The following is a 5507-nucleotide window of genomic DNA, read 5'->3' as shown; positions in this document are numbered from 1 at the left end:
TCTGTGTCCAACCCACCTGCTTATTTGTCATTCACTCAGTGACTTTTTTGAGCACCTAATCACTGCCAGGCCCTATTCTGGGCACATGTGTCTATCAGGAGGTGGTAAGTGTTAAAGGGGCCCAGGAACAAGGTAGGGGATATGGAGAGGCAGGAATGGAAGGACTCTGCTTTATAGGCTTAGCATGGGTCCAGGGTGGGGACAGCCTGCATAGAGGCCCTGAGGCAGAAATGTGCCTGGTGTGTCCAGAGGATAAGCAAAGAGTGGGTCTGGGACAGAGGGAGCCACAGGGAGGGACAAGGTCAGAGGAGATGGGAGAGGCTTAATCAGTGCTGAAAGGCTTCCATGTTTAGGGTCAGTCTGGACACTCAGAGACTATGGGGCATGAATGTTAAAGTGGACGACCAGCTCAAGGGGTGGTTCTGCTCCCTAGTGAAAATTTGACAATGTCTGAAGACATTTTTGCTTATGGTGATGGGTGGGACACAACTTAGGGTGATGGGTGGGACAGAGTGTGCTACTGGCATCTGGTAAGCAGAGGGACGCTGTTAACCATCCTACAGTGTGCATGAGACTTTCATGAGGCCCTGTGGGAACCATGCCAGGTCCCTGGGTAGTCAAGACCAGTGGGAGCACAGAGTCCCTGTTATCAATACTCCAGAATGGCCAAAGGCCGCTCTGGGCATGAGCCTAAATGGGATGTCCAAGGACTCTGAGCCTGGGAATCCTAATCAGGCTAAGATACCATGAGCGGGTGCAAGGACACATCGTACACTGTGCCCTTCAGTAGCAAATATGATTGATGTCACTATTGGCATGAAGTCTTCTTTGTCTAAATGGTATGAAAGTAGGTTACTAACCACCTAGTTGGCTGGAGTCGGCTGAGGCAGGAGTGAGAAGAAGTCTGCTGGAGTATGGAGAGAGAGCAGTGAGGATGGGGTGTGTGAAGAAGTCTACTAGGGAGAGCAGCTGGGCAGGAGAGAGGAGAAGCTGCTGAGCCAGAGAGCTCAGGTACCGCTACGATGTGAGGTGGTGAGTGGCTGCTCAGATAATAGCTGTGGGTACAGAGACTGATGCTGCTTATGGGAAAGATATATGTTCACCAGCTGGTGTCCAGCTGCCTGCCTATATGGACTTTGCTGTGAGGACTGTTCTTGTCGGATGGCGATATGGCCACTGGCTTCAGCAATAAAGACTCATTCTTATATACCCACAACCTCTCATGGCTTCTCCATCATGGTGTCCTAGAAAGTCCAGCCCGAGGCAGAGGGGCTCGGACCCAACACGTGTTACTAGTGAGCAGAGGAGAAAGGAGGAACTTGGACTAAGTTCCCAACAGTTAGTACAGTGGGCAGGGTTCAAGCAGGAACCAGCCCTGGCGCAGTCGCATAGGAGAATTTACCAGCGGAGCTGTGTGGTGCTCTTGCTGCTGGCTCTGACAGGCCCAACATGTCAGTAGTGCCAAAGGTGAGACATCAGAGTTAGGGGATTACTACAATAATCCAGGCAAGAGATCTACTCATTAAATAGTACTGAGCACTCACTATGTGCCCCGCTGTGATCCAGGAACTGAAATAGGACAATAATCGAAACAGGCAAGGTCTCTGTCTTCACTGCAGAACTTTAGAACAAGGTGGAGATGGCAGAGTGGTGAAAATGATCAGGTTTTCAAAACATCTTTTGAAGGTAAAATTGATAGGATTTGCTGAGAATTGGATGTGTAGTAAGAGAGAAAGAAAGGTCAACACTGACCTTGAGGCTTTGACCTGAGCAGGTAGTACAGAGTTGCCATTTACAGGGTGGCGGGTGGAGGCTGGGGGGAGTTATTTGGATATTGGGGAAGTTAGGGGTTGTGTTTTGACATATTAAGTGGAGACCCAGCAATTGGATATTTTAATCTAGAGGCGAAAAAGAAAAGAAGTCTCTGGTAGGAGACATGCATTTCTTTGACAAACCATGAGAAAAAGACCTGCACTTTTATGTTCCCTGGTGTGGAGCCACGCTGCTCTTTGAGGCACTTCTGAACTAGAAAATACAAAGGATCAATTGATTTCTTATGAATGTGATTTTTCTTACCCGACATGTTTTCCATAAATTAGGACAACATTGCTGTGTTTTCAGATTTAAAGACCTGGTTCAATAGGTCTGTCCGCAGAGGAGGAAATGAAGCATCTGCTTTGTGCCTCCATTAGGACTATGACTTACGACTGGCAGCTGTCAGGCCAGGCGTCTGCATTCTGACGGAGCCAGCTTCCACCCCAGTGCTGAAAGCCTTCAATAATTCACTTAAAGTCACAGAAACTGACCACAACCCTTACCCACCCCCCACTCCCAGGAACACATGAACAACACGGATGCCAACACACAATTTTGAGTATAATTTCAGTGTTTTCAGCTTCCCCACCCCTCAGGTCCAGACCCTGATCCCATAACTATCAGTTGTGAATTGTGGTATCTGTGTTCAATTACTTGCTCTCTCCAACGTGCATTCTCTTCCCTTGTACAGCGGGTCTGTAATAGTAATACGTTGCTTTGAAGAATAAATGAGGTAGCCTTGGCCAGGTGTCTCAGTTGGTTGGAGCATGGTTACATACACCACAAGGCTGCAGGTTTGACTCCTGGTCAGGGCACATACCTAGGTTGTAGGTTTGATGTTTCTCTCTCTCTCTCTCCCCCTTCCTCTCTCTCTAAAAATCAATGAAAACATATCCTCTGGTGAAGATTTAAAAAGAACTTAAAAAAAATCAAAAATAAAGGTACATCTGAAGCTCTTGGCAGAGTGCCTTGCCCATAATGAAAGCTGGTTATCATTAGCTGTTATTGTTATGCCTGGGCCATGAGTTTAAGGTTCCCTAGCCATAAATAAATAAATAAATAAATAAATAAATAAATAAATAAATAAAATAAACACTTTATCAGGATCAATTTTTTTAAAGAAACCTATTTTATAGGTTTTAAGGAGTCATAGTTAAGAGTATGGGTTTACTTTATGATGTCCATACTTTAAAATCGTTTGACATTGTGCATGGGAACAGGAGTTTGTGCTGGTGGGAGCCTTGACTCTTAGGGCATTGAGATGCTCTAATAAGTCAGCCTCCAGAGATGGTCCAGCAGCAATAAAGCAGAGAGACATCAGCTCTTGGGATCTCAGTCGTCACCTGAGGCTTTGGAAATTAAGATAGTGAGTGTCAGAAATAAGTGTTTATTGCTGAAATGAGAGGCTTGTTAGTCTACATGATGACTATCAGAAATAGACTCTGAATGATACAATTAAGCATTCGAGTCTGGAGGGCTGGGTGAGATATTCTAAAAGGTGCTCAAGAGATGGAATTCATCAAGCTCACAGTTGTATAAACTGTCCTGGGCCTAATTTCTAAAGGAATGTTTGTTTTGTACATATCTGAAGCCAGATTTGGTCTGAGAATTGCTTTCTTAATAACATGATGGTGAGGTATGAGCACATAGCTAACTCTCATCCACCATAAATGTCTCAATGCCACCATATACCCAAAATTACCCAGGAGTTGTGCTTGGACCTATTTGATAAAGTCAATTCACAGCTTTAAAATAAAATAATCTTGAATTTGGATCTTGGATATGCTACTTCCTAACTCTTTGACCTTGGGGCAGATGTCCTCACCTGTGGATTATTAAAGGATTAAATAAAATAAAACATACAAAACACATAGTTAAGTGTCTGGCACACAGTGAGAGAGTAATAAAGGCATTGTCAAGTTTGTTATCAAGGGTTTAGGGATTCTCATTTCTCCTTATTATAAGTGGCTAGCCAATGTTCTTTGATGTTAATTTTTCATGATATTTACACAGAACTGTAAGTTGAAACCATCCACAAGCTTTTGTGACCTGCACTCTCTATTTAATGTCCTTATTAGAATAAACATCCCTTGAGGGCAGGGATCTTGTCTTTCATAGCACTACTGATGCCCAGCACCTAGCCCTGGGCCTGGAATATGATAGAGAATATTCAAAATCACACTCAAGGCCTAGCCAGTTTGGTTCAGTGGATAGAGTGTCAGCCTGCGGACCAAACAGACCTGTGTTCGATTCCTGTCAAGGGTATGTACTTCGGTTGCAGGCTCGGGCCCTGGTCAGGGCTCATGCAGGAGGCAACCAATCAATGTGTTTCTCTCACATTGGTGTTTCTCTCTGTTTTTCCCCCTCTCTTCACTCTCCCTAAAAATCAATGGAAAAATATCCTCAGGTGAGGATTAAAAAAAAAATGCTCAAAACCACGAGTTCTTTATTCCCCTTTTCCTGCACTCATTCAACCAATCATACTTCTTGTTGGTTATTTATTCATAATGTTACATCTTCCATTCTGTCTTCTCCATTCCCTCAGCCACCATCTTGCATTTAGACCATTGAAATTGTTACCTACCCACTATTTCCAGCTTGTTTCCTCTTTTGCATCTAGCTAGTTCTTTTCTCCAAACTATCTTCTGCAAAGCTGCCAGAATATTGTATTAAAGCTCTTCTTTCCACAAGTCATCATTCTCTCTCAAAAAAATAAAAAGACACAAAAAAACAAAAAACACATTCAACAACTCTACTGAGAGCATCCAGATCCCATTGCCTGGCTGGCACTTGACATCTTCACACACCTAACCCATGGGCTTTCCTCCCTGAAATCCGCCGAAACCGGTTTGGCTCAGTGGATGGAGCGTCGGCCTGCGGACCCAAGGGACCCGGGTTCGGTTCCGGTCGGGGGCATGTACCTGGGTTGCGGGCACATCCCCAGATGTGCAGGAGGCGGCTGATCGATGTTTCTCTCTCATCGATGTTTCTGACTCTCTATCTCTCTCCCTTCCTCTCTGTAAAAAATCAATAAAATATATTTAAAAAAAAAAAAAAAGAAAAGAAATCCTTCACTCTAGCCAAAGTGGTTTGCTTACTATGTCCTCCTGAGCCCGGGGTTCAAGGTCCAGTGTCTCTCAAAACTTTTTACCAAGAAAAATCCGGAGAACCAAGATGGCGGCATAGGTTAACGCCAGAGTTTGCTGCTTTGAACAACTACTTCAAAAGTGAAACCAAAAAACGGAAGGGACATCACCCAGAACCACAGGAACGCTGGCTGAGTGGAAGTCCTACAACTGGGAGGAAAGAGAAACGCACACGGACACTCAGAGGAGGCGCAGTGCTGAAGTCAAATTCTGAGGTGCGGAGTGCGCGGAGCGGGCTGGCGGCGGAGGGCGCGGTTGTTGTTTTCAATCGGGAGGGAGTCGCAGACTCTGAGCACCAGATCCAGGCAAGTCTTTAGGGACCCAGACTCAAATGGAGAAGTGGGACTGTCTGGCTTCGGTCAGAGCGAGTGCAGCTTTCTCTCCGAGCTTTGCAGCGGGTGCTGGGACTCAGAGAGGCAGAGCCCCTTGGGACAGGACTGAGAGCCGCCATAACTGCTCTCTCCGGCCCACCCTGTTGACCCTGTGCGACCCGCCCCGCCCAAGCCCTGCACAGAGGCATTTGCCGGATAGCCTCAGGCAAAGGGT

This window comes from Myotis daubentonii, chromosome 2 (assembly GCF_963259705.1).
Source record: "Myotis daubentonii chromosome 2, mMyoDau2.1, whole genome shotgun sequence".
NCBI classification, from domain to species: domain Eukaryota; kingdom Metazoa; phylum Chordata; class Mammalia; order Chiroptera; family Vespertilionidae; genus Myotis; species Myotis daubentonii.
This window is presented reverse-complemented; position numbering follows the sequence as displayed.